Source organism: Pinus tabuliformis, chromosome X, assembly GCF_031772625.1.
Source record: "Pinus tabuliformis cultivar Carrire ecotype Pingquan chromosome X, CPIR1, whole genome shotgun sequence".
Lineage (NCBI taxonomy): Eukaryota > Viridiplantae > Streptophyta > Pinopsida > Pinales > Pinaceae > Pinus > Pinus tabuliformis.
Genome location: NC_142308.1, coordinates 922,318,901 through 922,336,584, shown reverse-complemented (window position 1 = coordinate 922,336,584; position 17,684 = coordinate 922,318,901).

Here is a 17,684-nt window from a genome sequence, read left to right as displayed (position 1 = left end):
GTTCAATTCCTTAATGTGAAGCCATTTGTTCAATTCCCCACCCTGATGAGTTTAATATATTAAACATAGATCTGATGACCAAGAGGTGTAGATGTGAGACTGTAAATGATTGATTCTTCTTCATTTTGTTTCTCTTATTTTATTTCTTTTTCTTTTTTTTTATCTTCATCGGTTTTCTTCTCTTTTGTTTCCATTTAAGGCGAGCAATTCTTCATTTTGTTTCTCTTATTTTATTTCTTTCTTTTTCTTGAGCTTGATGGGTTTTCTTCTCATTTGTCCCCATTTAAGGGGAACAATCCTACGCCTTAAAATGCCCTCATATTCCTTTGCGTTTACCCAAATCCACCTTCCTGTGTTGTCTATTAAAACAATTTTAACTTGACCCAAATGATTTATTTCCACAAAATCTGAAATTTCCTTACTCTTTACCCCTAGGCTCTTTCGAACGTTTTCCATATTCTGAATGTTTACTTATTTAGAAGTTAACTGGCTCACTGCTGAGCAAACTCTGTTCAAACTCCCTGTTCACGTTATCTGTCCATTGAGCTCACAAAATCCTGTCCTCTACTTTCACGCTGCGTGTTGCCTGTAAACCGTAAAACTCCGAACCTGTGGAATAAAAAACGTCCAAATCCGAGCCTCCAGATAACCATTTAAAACCTTTAAATTGCTCTAGCCCTGTGCTCCGAGTCGCAGAGTCGCAAATGTCTCCACGCTGTCCGAACTGAAATTTCCGCGCTGTCCAAATAGAAAAGCCCGCGCTTCAAGCAGAATAAGGCATAACGCAGAAGAAAAAGGCCCATGCACTATGAACGCTCTGTAAATTCTCCGGATTTCAAACTGGACGGAATTTATGATCAGTGTGAAAGTGACACCGTGAAATTTTGCATATGCAAATCTGAATCCCGCTGCCCGTTCCACGCTCCCTGTTCCTGCGCTTCCTGCGCTGAGCTATGGAGGAACATGGCATAAGAAAACTGTGAGTAGCTTTGTCCTGAGAATGGCTTTTGAACCTACATCTCAGACTTTTTCAGCTGTGTCCAATTGCAATGAGTACACTTCAAATTCAACTACTTGGATAGATATGAATGGCTAGAATTTGTTCAATCCCGTGCTACGCTCTTTGTAGTCTTGCGAAACTTTGAAAAAAAATAATAAATTAATTGAACCGTTAACCAAACTAATTAACCAACTATCTATCCAACGCTTTTGAATTTCATTAGCGATTCCTTATTTTCTCTTTTTTTTTTTATTGGTTGCCAACAGTTTTCTTCATAAATCAACGTAATAAAATCGTGATTTGCTACACCCATATTTAGATTTGATCTCGTGGAACTGCCTCTGCGATTCTGATTGGATACGAGATTTTATCAACGCCACTTAATCCATCATACTCGGGATTTAATTTTCTCGCGAGATTTTCCTCCATCGTGGTATATCTGCAATACAAACAGTGTAATCAATTAGGGCATAAACTTGAAAACAAAGAAAAACAAAATTTTTAACTATTAAAGGAATCACGAGATAAAATGAAAGAAAGCTAACTTAACCTGGAATTCGCTTGAAACTTGTGTTTAAACAATGGAAAATCCTAATCCAGATGGCAGTTTAGTTTATGTGACCAGAGGTAAATTGTAGTGGTGAGGCTATGTGGAAATGACGTGGACATCTGACGTGGTTTCTGTTTATTCTCAGCATTATAGCATAAATTCACGGGATTTATATTTGATGGAGAGAATATTCTTTCCATCACAAGGTTGTAAAATATCAAGTGGTAATAAAAACTAACATAGATTCATTTTAACCACGGATCTAATATGAACAAAGAGATCAAATTTCTTCAAATGCAAACTTATTTTATGGTACAAAAAACATTATATAGTTTTTTATTGTTTAAACTAGATTTTTGAATGTTATAGAGATTATATAACATGTGCATTGACCCATTTTATCAACTTACATTAAAATGGTTTTTTTTGTTATTAATATATTTTTAAGTATACCTCAACATTAATTCATATTAAAATATTTTATTCCTAATCTATATTGAATAATTTAGTCTATACAACATTAAAATATTTTCTTTTAACATTTCTTTTCTATTTAGATATATGTAGTTGATATCACATGTTAAAAATCTTACATATTTTTTTTCTTTTCTATTTAAAGAATATTTTGATTTTATTTTAATAGGGGTGTACTACTTACACATCTCTTTCGCACTAGGCTTTAGAATGAGCATCTTAGCTCAATTATAAGTTTGAAAGTTTGCAAGCCGCTACTTCATCACTTATAACATACTGCCTATAAATTGGAGCATTTGCAATATGTTTTGGTTGTGCGCCCATTTTTTACTTGATTTTGTTTTGTTTTTGAGTTTTTTTTAGAGTTTTAATAAATGGTTATACATAATGAGTCCCTCACGAATTTTCATACATTAAATGGTTTTATCAAGCCGATAGGAATTTTATTATGAGATTTTACCCCATGACATTGTAGTAGATTCATCGACCTAGAAAGAATATACCAATTCGATGGTGTGATATTCGCGGGTATTTTGCATAGTCTCTGTTGGACAACTGGGAGTGGGCAGTGGGGTACAATTCGAGATTTGGGCTCTACTTTGTTGATTACAACAACAATCTCACCAGATATCCCAAGTCTTATGTCCATCTGTTCAAAAACAATTTGCTTTGGACCCACCTACCGCATCATTTCCTTCATTCCCTTATATAAGAGAATAAGCTTCGATAGTAACACAGGATTATCTGAATTTCGCTCCAACAAATTCTCTGAATAGCTTTTTTCAACAACCTCTATCTTTCTTTAGCAATGTAGTGATTCAACTATTCCATTGAAATCGAGAGAGAAAGTTCTCCCAAAATCGGCCCTGCAATCCAAATACAATAAAGAAATTAGCATTTTACAAATAATTTGAAACTAAACTAATCCTAATGAAAAACTAATGATAAATAGCTCGAGACCATTAATAGTGACTTATTCGAAACTTAATAGTAATGACCAAACCAAAGTGTGAAAAGTGGCAGACGTGGATGGATATCGGAGGTTGGAGTATTGGATTTTCAACATGACACACTTTGCAAAACTTGCAATATGTGGAAAGTTTCAATGAGGAGCGGATGTGATATTATATTAAATCGTTGTGATAAAGCCCATCAGATCCATAACCATATCGGCTATCAGAAGATTAAGTCATATCAGTGATTTTAGATATGTGCCATTTCAAAAGTTTCGATATGAGAATGAATGTGATTTTATAATTAATCCAAAACTTAAATCAAATCGGGTCTGACATATCAAAGATTAAAACATATCGGAGGTCAGAGGTTATATCGCATATCAGAGATCAAAGGGATATGAATATCGGAAGTTGGAAATCGGAATGATTTTTGTATCAGAGGTCGAATATCGGAGGTTATATCGCTATTGGAATATCGACGAAGCGTCAAATCATAGTTTTTTAAATGTGTTTCGAAAGGAAATCTCTGATATGCATTACCTCTAATATGCAAGAGCAGAATAATGACATAGAATGTGGGTGCAAAGATATGTCAGAAATTATGGTTTTATGAACAAAAGTTTGCATATTAAATGGGACTTATATCGGAGATCTTTAATATTACAATATCCATGGATTTTGATATGTGTGATTGTTAAGGGATGAATTCCCCTAGGGTCTTTGGGTTGACACCCTAGCAGATCGAAGGTTGTCTATACAGAGAAACACACATTCCATACAACCATAACGCTAATATAAGCAAACTATACAATAAGGGGCATACCTGGGGGTTCTTCGTTTGAGAAGATCCTGCCAGGGTCCAAACCCTCTTGGAGTTCCTTTTGCTCCTTCAACCTGCAAAACAATAAATTCAAGAAAGTACAGTAGTATATGGACTAAACATCATAAAGAAATCATCTTCATAGTATATTGAAAGGTAGTTAGTTATGTAATTAAACAACCATTCATATCTGAATCATAACATGGATATCATAAACATGAAAAAGATTTATATCAGGAACAAAGACAAGTGTTTCTTTTATTATAGACAAGTAAAGTACAGAAAGGAATAATTTCACCTGATTCATTCTTTCGCAGGCTCCAAGCAGAACCGTCCTGCGGATTCGTCCAGTCTCAAGCCTTTAACAAACTCCTTCCATGACTTACTCCATGATAGCTCAAGTAGTAGATAGACATCATCACACAAGGAAACAAGGGTTTCCTGTAAATAGGGGAAGTGCAGGAGGCACTAGGATCTTCAGACCTGGTCAGGGAAATCTCAGCATAGTAACCTTTCTCTCTCTTCTCTCCTCCCTTAAGCCTTCCCATTGAAGCCTTTTTATACTTCTCCCAAAGTAGTTTTTTAGTTGGGAATTCGTTGGGAACAGTTGGGCCACGGGCACTAATAGGTAATCAGCAGGTAAAACCCGCGATCTCCGCCCGAAATTAAGGAGATTTATTTTTTTTAAGTGTTTTAAGACATATACGCGGGTTGGGTATACACAGACCTGCATGCACACGCGTTTAAATCAGAGCAATGTCGTGTATAGGGAATAAAACACTGTTTTTTAAATTTTGGACCAGGTCTGGAAGGAGGGGTTGCCCTAGGTCATGAGTACAGCATCACAAACACCAAGAGTGAGGTTTGGAGCTATAATAGATGCCCCCTAATATATGAGGTCAGAAGGGGTACATGATGGCCGAAATGTATTAAGTAAGTACATGGAAAGGAAATCTGTCAAAAACTGAGAAGGACTTCACCAAAGTTCAGCCTGCCAAGCCACAAAAAGAAATCGAAAAGAAACACTATCTGAGGCGGGCATACCCATGCTCAGAGAAAGTAAAGCATGTCTGCATATCAAGTACAAGCGATCCACTAAGTATACAAGTATAAAGAACTAGAAAATACGTAATAGATCATTTGATCACGATCGGACAAGTACATGTCTGAATATCACATATAAGAATGTCAATGATGCTGAAGAATGAACTGGATCACTGATATCAAAGATTGATCACAAAAGGTACCAAATGGACATGATGAAATAGGATGGTACTACACTGCAAACTCAGATGCCAGCATATAGAATGTCGCCATGAATGACTGCAACATATAAGGTGGGGTGGTATCAACTAGCAGCAATAGGAGCAACTGTCAAGTGAACCAATGAATGCTGATGCAACCTGAGGTCTTCACCGACCATCGTGGTACATTTCTACACCATGGGAATAAATGATCTGAATTCGACCATGTGAGAAATTGTTTGATTACCGGTCATTGATGTATACCATTAACAAACGCGAGACTACTCACCGATAATGATAATGAGCGTCAAGGTACCCAGTACAATCTAACAAGTGTGAATGGATGAGCTGAAGTCGAACACCTGTAAGAATCTATCAATCAGGAGACAATGATGGTTTCCCACTATCGATAGCAAAGGATCTGCCACTAATGACTGCAAATCCCAAGGTACTGCCAAATGGACTCTAGATCTTTGCCCTAGAGCAATGAGTCAAAGTCGATAGGGAAAGATCTGCTAGAAGGAAGGCATTAAGGCACCTTTCATCAATCTAGCACGAGTGTAATCCGTAGGCCAATAATGTGGAAGGAATCGGACAAAAAAGATGTAGTAACCTGACCGAAGTACGTTTCCGACATACACAAGATGCGACTAGCGCACGACAGAAACCCTCTGAACCAACTAATAATGAAAGCTGACACAGAGGCGAGGTATCCACCAATAGGGTCAAATGGAAACCAAGGTACTGCACGAATCCCAATGTGTGATAATGTAAGATGATGTCGAACACAAGGGAAACCAATCAGTCAAAGACCCATGGTACTGATCGATACTAAGCATAAGGTGACCTATCAATAATGAAAATAGGGCTAGGGTGCAGCTCTAGGTCTGTCCTCAGAGCAAGATGTCGTCGTCGATAAGGACAAGACCTGCCAGCAAGAAGTCAATGGGGACCTTCTCAAACCGGCACGAGTAAAGGACCAATATAGCTGATGTGATGACAGACATGATACTGACAACCAGGGATGGCCGACTAAAAAATGAGTCAAGAGACACCGCAGAGAGGCCGACTCAGGCTAACTTCCCTTGAACAAAAACACAACTCAATGTGACTATGTGGCAGCATATGATGACTCTGTATAAGCTCGTTGTGCAGGAGGCACGAACGAACCCTCCATATGATTGGAAGAGATATCCAATCGGGGGAGAACTGACTCAATAACAAGGTTGAGGCATGCCTAGGTCAAACTAAATCTCGCCCAAATGGAGGAGACTTTGTGGCGACACGACTGACTCTAGCTGCCAACAATAAGTGGAAATATTGTCCCGTTCCCGCTCTTTTTTTGGAATATATAATTTTTTGTCTTTTTCTTTAAGCTGGAAAAAGAATAAAAGAATGCTATAGTATAGTGGAAAGAACGAGTGTCGGTGAAACAGATGATCTAGTTCCTGGGATTGGAACGTTCCTATGCTTAATGCAAGGAGGTGAAAAACTGGTCAAAGACACTCAAAGGTGTGTTCCTTCCACAGATCAAGGTGTGTCAAGTTGCAGAAGGCAAGGGCATGCAAGTTTGATTTCGCAGTAGTCATGGTCAAAAGTTGGCTTAAACACGAGTCCAAGTGAAGCCGGCTTAAGGCCAAAAGGGTGCAAATGGTCAAAATGCAATGCAGTAGTACAACTCAACACAAAGGAGCCTCTAGGGTATAAGGCCAGAACGAAGCGAAGAAGCAAAGAGGAATGAGTCTTCATTGCATAAGTCATGGCGGGACTACAGAGGACTCCTGAGCCTACTCAGATCGGAGCAGCATGGGCAACAAATGTCAGTGAGGTGCTAACTACGATGCCCATGTAAAGGATGGCTTCTACCATCGTGTCATGATTTAAAGAATCGGCGAGTGAAAATGGCTTGAGAACCATAACACGATGGGATCGACCCTACGGCAAGTGTATCGGCAGATGGAGGCTAGTATGCATAATGCAACGGAAAAATGGTGTCCCTAACCTATATGCCAGTGAGAAAACGATACCTACCATGACAGGTCAGCAGTCATGGAACCGTCTCGAAACTGTCGAAAAACGTCCAAAATGTCCTGAAAATAAAACCATTCTCGAGATTCCAAACTCCCAAGTTAAAAGTTACATGAGACCAAACAAAATTAAGTTTTGAAAAAAAATTTCATTTTCAAAGCCTATAAAAGAGTTTTTGGACTCACCATTTTCACCATTTGAGCTTGAGAGCAGAGGAGAGGAGCAAAAGAAGCAACTTTTTCCATACGCCAAATTCAACCGTTCAGATCCTTCCAAAACCACCAGGTAACTTCTATACTTGTCTTGCATTCAATTGTGACTAGTTTTAGAATTTTTAATTTAAGTTTTACCGTTGAATTCTTTGTCAAAAATTTCACTGCGGCATATACGCGGGTTGGGTATATGAAACCCGCATACACGCGGGCCCTACACACGACTATGTGTAAATGGACCCGCGTATACGCCGCGAACATTTCAAACAAAAAAAACTAACGGTTTAAAATCATTTTTTCTTCAGGATGCCAGTCACTTGGCGAGAAAGAGAGCATACCTCAGTGGATGATGAGGTCATGAACGATCCCAATGCTTTGGATGCCTTACGGGGATGTGGTTTGCTAAAATTCTTCAAATTGCCAAATATGAAAGCAAACACACGCCTGCTTGAGATGCTCATTCACTACTAGAGCATCGAGGATGATTCGTTTATGATTGACCAGATGCCACTCAAGATAGAAGTGGAAGACATTTATTTCATCACAGGCCTTTCCTGAAGGGGAGAGGTAGTACATTCCAGGGGCAGGACACGAGGCAGTCTCTCGATCGAGGACTACGTACATATATATTGCCCGGGACATCCAGAGAAGGTTGGAAGTCAAATTCCAATCAAACATGTGGAGAGTTTATCGCTGAGGATAATCCTGTTTACTATAGCTAGAGTAAATAGATCAGCTTCACTGCACCAAGCATCATGGCCAGCCATGAGCTTGGCAGTAGATTGTTTGACCACTGTATTTGACTGGTGTACTCCTCTTCTGGCCAACCTAAAAAGCCAGCTAACTTCCATCAAGAGAGGGTAGACCAAAAACTTCGGATATGGGACTATTTTGTGTTCTTTCTTTTTTGAGAGGGTCCCAGCACTTCGTCCTAGAGTGCCAGTTTCAATCAGCACCCCACGAGATCCACGCATGGGCAGGTGGGCTGACTTGATGAAATGTCTAGGAGGTGGGGACGTCCCACGGACTGCATTTGACGATGAATTCTTCTCCTGGTGGGAGCAGTAGATCATTGCCATAGATGAATACCCTTATGATGGGTTGGATTTCTGAGGGGATCCCAATCTAGTATTACCACCGACTGCAACATGGGGCGACATAGGTAAGTGTTTTTATTTTTTTATGATTTCTTTTTGTGATTTTTCAAATATAATAATGAATTTTGAAAAATGTTTTTGAGAGGATTCAAATGATTAATTTCATGATCATGTTCCAGATATTGGGCCGGTATGACCAGATGAGTTCCCACGGCACAGACGTCGCGGCCGAGGGGCCGAAGAGGCAGCTGCAGACATAGAGCGACTACTACACACAGTTCAGCGGCACTTGGTGAGACTCACTCACGGAGTACCGATGGCTGCCGTAGAGGATCTTCCTGTAGATATGCAGCGTCATGTGGTTGGCATGCCACGTGACTGGGTTCACACTCTTAGGCATGTGGCCAATGTGATAGTTACCTACTTAGCCACTCATCCTGAGCCGGGGCATTAGATGTACTAGACATGATTATGGGAATTTGAGTCCCAATTTTGTATATTATTTTTGGACAAACTTATGTACACTCGAGATGTTTTATGATATATATATACAGTTCGACTTTTGATGCTTGATTTTATTGTGATGAATGATTGATGTGCCAGTCTAATGCTTGATTAGCGATAGAATCAGCTAACCAATTATGAGATCTTGGAATGTGTAAATAATTAATATAAGTAAACGATCTTTGCAACAACCTCACCCTTAAATACTGGCGATATAAACATGGATCCCTTACCCGATAAATGTTATTCAATTGTGACACTATCAATTGTGAATCAAGATAAACTACCAACGACTCGATTTCGTGAGAAATTGTCTCGGATAGTAAATTAATGACGGAAGTATACTCAACCATATTATTTGAAGCGGGACCAATGCATACTCCCCTTGATACCATCAACTGACCAGTTGGATAGTAGAGTACCCAAGTTGTGGAAGTGAGGTTCCGAGTGTGCCGACTAGCACCATTGGCGAATCCAAAATAGACCAAGTCATCCATCAACAGCTTCCACAGCAGACCAAAAAGTGTTGATATCAAAAACTCTCGATGAGATATGTACAAATATACACAATGTACAAAGAATCCATTGCCTAGCTACTAAGCAACATACTTCTTAAGGTAGAGCCCGTCAGGGGGCTCTGCCCACTTGCTCCTAGGGATGCTTATTGGTAAAATTATCGAACCAATCAATATATTTCCTTCGGCAAATAACTGTGTTGGAGCCAAAGGAACCATACAAACATCGCCAGTCAAACAAGAGGACATGGATTTGACTTCATGCAAAGGGGACGAAAACATGACTGACGATGTAAATCTTCCAAAGGTCGATCTACAACCGTCATTGCTTCGAATATCGCTTCGTCAGATGGAAAAACAATATCCGAGCAATCCAACACAGAAGTGGAATCAAGGGGCCAAGGATGAGCCACATCACCATCTATCTCTTTCTCAGAGGAAGGAGTAGAATGGTTGTCTGCAAAGTTGATGATAGATTCACATCTAGGTTCTGTTGCATACATAAGAGATTTTATTCCACCCACCTTGCCGTCATCCGATGTGGTCACAGATGAAGATAAGGCTCCAGGATCCGAAAAATAATGAGCTTGAACAAACTCTTTCCGTAAAGGGTCTCTGGAGGATGAAATTGTATCTATTATAGCTGTAGGAGGGGGAAGATCAAACATACCCATCAATGAAGAGTACATCCTGACTCCTGAATTCTCAGTAGGTGGACGAGGGTTATCCACTAAAGGCACAGTAGAGTCGGAAGTTGCTTGAGGATCGACTGGACAATAATCCAATTGATCAACCTTAACGATTTTCCCTTCATAAGGAAAGCAAATGACGTGAAACAAAGTTGAAACAACGGCGTCCATTTCGTATACCCAATTCCTTCCTAAGAGGAGATTGTAGTCTAGGTTAGCATTAATGACTTCTACTTCAATATCAACGACCTTCCCTCCAACACATATAGGAAAGGCAGGGATAATCCCGTATGGCCTATGAGAATGACCATCGAACATTGTCAAGAGGGTAGGTGAAGAAACAACCGAAGGTGACCCAATGGCCTTCCAACATGACATAGACATGACACACGTGGAAGCTCCCTCATCAATAACCGTCCAAAAAATATTAGTTTTCCGGTAGGTATACTTTATCTAGAAAGCCATATGATGAGGGAGTCTCTTTTTGACATTATGCATATCAAAAGTGAGAGCTAAAGAATTATTTGGATCCATTGCCCCCATTTCCGATAGCAAGGCACTTCTTTGAGCAGGACACGACTGGAGCACCTCTAAAGCGGACATAGCACATGGACTTTGCGCCAGATCCTCAGTAATGGAGTAATTCTAGGTTGCCCTAATATTAGGGTTGATAGTTGCGCATTTAGCGGAACCTTTCGGTACCCGTGGTATAGTCTCGACAGAGGGTCGCTCAATATGAAGTGGGTTGTTAGTTTCGGGAACTGTTTTATCCTTGGAAGTTTCACCTTCACCATAATCACGTGACCGTGTGGCCACATTAGCGTGAGAACCCATCATGAAAACATTTGATGATTTATCCCCTTCCTGGTTGCCCCCTGCGGAGGTACCAGGGTTTGAACTCGCACCAACAAGCATTTGCTACCCTTGGGGAAAAGGGTTGGTTAACACAGCTTGAGAACTAGAAGTCCCTTGCTACCCTAAGAAGTGATGAGCGTCTTGAATCTTGGGGCAGAGATGAGTTAAATGGTCTCCACTGCATAACTTGCATGGAAACTTAACTTTCTTTTTAGACTCATTTCTACCACCACCAGCATTATTGCCAGGATTATTTGCATCAGTCTTCCCATCTTGACTCTTTTTCTTACCTCGTCCTTTCTTCTTCCCATTGGAATTTTGATTTCCTTTGGGGTTGGTAGATTGGACGGCATTGACTGAAGAGGGTTGGGAAGACAAAGGGTTAGACGATGTGACCTGGTTGTTAGAAGCAGTTTGTAAAGATAACTGCTGCAATTGACTCAACAGGTTCACTGCATTTGTGTCTACCGATCCAACAATACCATCCGCGTGGGGACCTGGCTTCGACTTGGCTATATCAACCTTAGTCCTGGGAGCATCAGGCAAGATTTTTTGTAGAATCCCAGACTGAGAATAAATCAACTCTAATTGTTGGGCTCTAAAAATAGCTTGCTCCTCAGAATAGATTTCGGACAGGAAAACATCCTTAGAGATTTCAGGTTGTAAAGATTTCAAAAACCATTCGAAATAGTATTCCGGGGGAATCTTGGATTTAATAAGCCTCTTTCTTCGTCTCCATCCTGAATGTGGTCAAAAATGTGAGTTGTCATGTCCTAATGGAAATTGGCCAGAAGTTCGGTTCTGGCGATCATAACGGATGGGCAACTATAAATGATTTAAGAAAATATTAGCTAAGTCGGCGAAAGATGTAAAGTTGCCCCCTGGCAACTCTATATACCACTTGGCCACATTACCAGTCAAGGTGCATTGAAAAAGTCTCAACCTAATCGAGTCATCAATAAGGGAGTTTGATGAGCACCACAAATGGAATGTGGTTACATGGTCGCCTGGGTCTTCACCGCCCTTCCCTTCGAATTTTGGAATGTCTGAAGGGAGTTTGGTTGGGACCGGAGGCCAGGCCGGGTTGTATTTGATTGGATCGTTTGTTAATTTCATGAGATCTGGCAAGTTCAAAGTTGCCAGAAAAGGAAGCCTAGGAGGACCTTGGGGATTCCACCCAGACTGGGCGGAGCTCCCAAAGTTCTGAAAAGATTGGCCTGGATTTTGAAAGGCACCAGGCTACCCGAAGTATCCAGCAGAACCAGCTGAACCAAAAGGCAAGCCTTGTGATCCAACGAAACTCAGAGTTTGACCAACTCCGGCCGCAAAACCTCCATAATCGACGAAGCTTCCTCCTAAAGGATTATAAGGAGTCGATAACCCCTGATAAGGATTCCAAGCAGAAGCTAAGGGAGGAATACTTCGAAATGAACTAACTGTGGAGTACGGCCCATTCCCTTGTTGGCCGAAAAACGGATTCCCAGTTCCCATGCCACTAACCACAAGGTTATTCCAACCTTGAAAGGGATTACTGCTTTGTCCTGTAGCGGAAAAAGGCATAGATCCTATCATTGGGTTGGAATGTGGTATATGACCACTTCCAAAAGGAAAACCCTGAAATGAAGCCAATCCACCCATCATGGATGTGGAGGCACTAAATGGAACTGACAGAATACCCTGTGAATGGGTGCCAAATGCGAAGAATCCAGTACTAAAAGCATTGGTTTAGGAATTTCCACTCGTAGAAGGAATGGAGATAGACCCAACTAAAGATGTGCTCGCAAAAGACCCAAATAAAGATGCAGAGGGGATGGAAATAGTTCCTCCCCCTTGTATTGATGTTGGAGTCTGCATAGTTGTAGCACTTGTGGTAGAAGCCATGCTTCCAGTAGTAGCAATCGATGGTAAGTGCGTAATATGACTTGGACTTGACGGTCTATGCATCGAAGACCCAACGTATTGTAATACTTCTGGATAACTAGTAGGTAGGGGAGAATTCGGAGCCGCTAACGACTCTGGGAGTTCTTCTACCTCTATGTTATCTTCCGTCTGAAAGAGAACTCGAGAAAGAATTGGAGTGTTCCTCTCTTGTTCCGCGAAAGTACTAGGCCTGTTTTGAACACTAACGTCCCTGTGAGGAGGATCAATCCCCGATGCGTTCGCTGCCATGGGATGAAACCCACTGGCAGTATTACCTCTGCACCTTCTAGGAGAAGGCTCTAAACTTGGTGGTGAAAGACCACGAAGTCTTCAAGACCGTCTAGGTGATCGGTCAGCCACTTTGAATTTTTTATTAAGATCTAGCTAAAGACTCAAAAAATTGAAAGCTAGGCCAACTAGGAGCACAGAGCACACACTAAAAAATCCCTAAAAGATATCAGCCAATCAAAAAACTTTCGAGTATTTCCGCTCCGGGTGATGAGGACCGAACACCAAAATACAAGAAAGTGAAGTAAGGGGCCTTCCGAAGATAGTCTGGGATAATGACGGCCCAGTCCTATCAGCGAAGGTAACAGAGGAAGTTACGCTGACCTCCTAACAACAGCCTGCGCCGGTGCAAGCCCCCAAGCTTCGCAAGGGTGCCCTCTAGTAGTACCGTTGAGAGTGATACAACGTCAACCTCAGGTGCCACGGGATTCCCCTCTGCAGCCACCTATGTAGATCCCTAGGAGTAGCAACTAAGGTTACCAACTTGTGTCAAAATCCAGGCGGAACAGTCTTGAGGTAAGATCTGACAAGTAGGAGAGGGGGTATCTCTCTTCCCTGTCTTCAAAAACCCTTGTGCTTAACTCCCAGATCCGGAGCTTTCCTGGTCTCCCTAATGCTATTGGATTTTCACTCACTATTCAGACTCCTATGTTTGACAGTTTAAATGGCCTTGGAGAGTTATCTCTCCACTCGCCTAATCCAAGGCCCTAAAATATCCTAAAACTTGTTGGTGTGTCTAACTTGACAATTATAAAAAGTTCTAGTATATTTTAATTAGCGCTTGTTTTTAAATGGGTTGTTCTTTAAGTCAAGGGATAAGCAGAAGTGAAACTAGTGGTGTTTTGACACAAAAGAAATTAATAAAAAACCAAACTATATGCAAATTCACTTGTTTTCGTTTTTCGATGAAAGAGATTTCTACTAGGTTCAGAGGAACTTCAAAGAAAGCAACAAATTTTTCTTTTCTTTTATTTTACTCACGCTTCACACTCACAAAAGTTAACAAAACTATGGATGTCCTAAAAACATGTGCAAGTTTATCCTAATGCAATGAGTACATGCTGATGCAAGACTTAAGGCTACTCTAAATCAAGAAATGAAAGTAACTTGTTTATCAATATGATTTGCCACTTAAAATGTTTAGATGGAATATGAGTTGCTAATGCTCATTTTCGTCTCTACACTAAAAGCAAGTTTCAAGACAAACAAAAAAGGCACTTTCATTCACTAAAAGAAACTAAATCAAAACAAAGTTCAAGAAAGCAAAACCGAGTTTTTCAAAAGTTTTCTTCAAAAGCAAAAACAAAAACGTCTTTTCAAAAGTGCTCTCAACAAGACTGAAACTTTATGATTGAAAAATCCGCAACAAAACACTTTGCAAGCTGACAACACAAAATGGATGAAAACTCAACAATAAAAATGTGTTTCGAGATGCTCTTAACAATCAAAAGCAGCAATGAGAGTTTTGGCAACAAAGACCAAAAGATCAAAAAGACAATTTTCAAGAAAGTGTCAATCAACAACTTTCGGAAAACAAGAAAAGTAGATGGTCACCAAAAATGTAGTTTCAACAAGCAAACAAAAAGGTCACCAAAACAAGATTTGACACAAAGATTGAGATCAATCTTCCTGCCCTGAAGAATCACAACAGCCAAGATTCCCAGCAAGAAATCTTGCGTGCTTAAACAAAAAACGATGACACTTGCAAAGACAAATAAGACCAACACTTTCCATGGTCAGAGAGAATTTGAAATCAGATGCTTGCTGTAAAACTAAAGACTGTCATAGAAAAGTAATTGTTCAGGACTGAATCAGACCAGCAGACAGACCTTCAGAAACAAAAAGATTTGAAAAATCTTGAAAATTACAAGATATACGTGATTGTATTGATGTACAGCTGTGTGTATACATGACTGAGCCTAAGGAAACCTGCGTATACGCGGGTTTACTTAAGGAAACATGCATATATACGCTTCTATAAATAAAAAAAACAACGTATATAAAAGATTTGAAGAAAAAACAAAAAACAATCTGAAGAAATTGATCAAACATACAATTCAAGTTCCTACAGGAACAGACTACACAACAACAGCAAGCAAATAGACAGCTGAGCCCTGATTGGCTTGAATAAACCCAAACTAGGAACAACAATACTGTTGTCCCCAATGGAGTCGCCAATTCTGTTAAGGGATGAATTCATGTAGGGTCTTTGGGTTGACACCCTAGCAGATCGGAGGTTGTCTATACAGAGAAACACACATTCCATACAGCCATAACACTAATATAAGCAAACTATATGATAAGGGGTATACCTGGGGGTCCTTCGTTTGAGAAGATCCTGCCAGGGTCCAAACCCTCTTGGAGTTCCTTTTGCTCCTTCAACCTGCAAAATAATCAATTCAAGAAAGTACAACAGTATATGGACTAAACATCATAAAGAAATCATCTTCATAGTATATTGAAAGGTAGTTAGTTATGCAATTAAACAACCATTAATATTTGAATCATAACATGGATATCATAAACATGAACAAGATTTATATCAGGAACAAAGACAAGTGTTTCTTTTATTATAGACAAGTAAAGTATAGAAAGGAATAATTTCACCTGATTCGTCCTTTCGCAGGCTCCAACCGGAACTGTCCTCCGGATTCGTCCAGTCTCAAGCCTTTAACAAACTCCTTCCATGACTTACTCCATGATATCTCAAGTGGTAGATAGACATCATCACACAAGGAAACAATGGTTTCTTGTAAATGGGGGAAGTGCAGGAGGCACTAGGATCTTCAGACCTGGTCAGGGAAATCTCAACATAGTAAGCTTTCTCTCTCTTCTCTCCTCCCTTAGGCCTTCCCATTGAAGCCTTTTAATACTTCTCCCAAAGTAGTTTTTTAGTTGGGAATTCGTTGGGAACAATTGGGCCACAGGCACTAATAGGTAATCAGCAAATAAAACCCGTGATCTACGCCCGAAATTAAGGAGATTTATTTTTTTAAGTGTTTTAAGACATATACGTGGGTTGGGTATACACAGACCTGCGTACACACGCGTTTAGCTCAGGGCAATGTCGTGTATAGGGAATAAAACATTGTTTTTTAAATTTTGGACCAGGTCCGGAAGGATGGGTTGCCCTAGGCCATGAGTACAGCGTCACAAACATCAAGAGTGAGGTTTGGAGCTATAATAGTAATGCAAAGAATTATATCCACTTTATTAAATGGGTTTGAAACTTTGGATAAATGTTTTATTAATCCTCTTCATATGGTAATTTGAGGTATGTTCTATGCTTAGAACAATTTATTTCAATTTTCACAGTTAGCTCAATATCTTTTCCATATTAGCAATCACATCAGCATTAAAGTAAATTGCAGATAGAACATAAACATAAATTGCAGAAAACAATCCAAGACAAGAGGACACAAGATGTGGCGCTAGCCAGGGACAAACCCCAATGTGAGGAAACCCTTGATCAATTCTTCTTATATGTTCTTCAATAGTTCAACAGAGAGAGAGAGAGAGAGAGAGAGAGAGAGAGAGAGAGAGAGAGAGAGAGAGAGAGAGAGAGAGAGATTTACAACAAAAGTCAACACTTTGACTTATCTAGATAAGAGCATAGATCATCTCTAAGAAGATGATACATGATATCAGTTGAAGACACGCTGCTTCAACTGATTCTCCAAGGTGACTCCTTCACCTATCATTGTGCTACATCTCGTCATCATGTCGCACCTCACGGTGTTGCACCATGATGCACCCATCATCACAATGTCGGACCTCATGACCATGTTTCACTCATCATACTACTTATGCTGCCACTGTTGTCCCACGTGCCATTGTTGCATTGTGCTACTGTCCCATGTGCCATAGCTGCGCCATGCTACCAGAGCTATCCCATGTGCCATAGTTGCACCTTGCTATTGTCCAATGAGTTTGCAGCAACATGCCTTCGTTGTTGTCCCATTGTAGCATTTGCTTCCATGTCATAGTTGTTGTCCCAATTGTGCCAATGATGCCATGTCATAGTTGTTGTCCTATTATGCCTTTTTTGTCCCATTTACTATGCAGTTGTCCCTTTTACTATGCAGCTCCATGATTTCCATTGCTGCCTAGTTTTATTGTTGTAGTTGTTGTCCCTAACAATCATGCTATCCCAACTGTGCCATTATTGCACTATGACATTGTCGTACCTCAATAGCCTTGCCATACCTTGTTTTTGTCCCAATAGCCTTGCCATACCTTCTGTTGCATCCTACTGCTGATCTCTGCCTAGGGTTTTGTGCATGTATGAGTCTGGTTAGGGCACACCAACAAGCTTACACCGGTGCCCTAATCTTCTCCAAATAGGCCGCTTACTTCAGTGAAAGGATCCAAGGTATCCAAGGTGATGTTGTAGGACTTGGGCACCTCCATAAAGATCCCTACAACAATCAACTCATACCTGAAGCAATATTCCCACTCCATAACAATAAACTAGCCTAACATATAGGGAGAATACCCCTATTTTGCCTCGCTATCCTTAGAGATGACTCCGA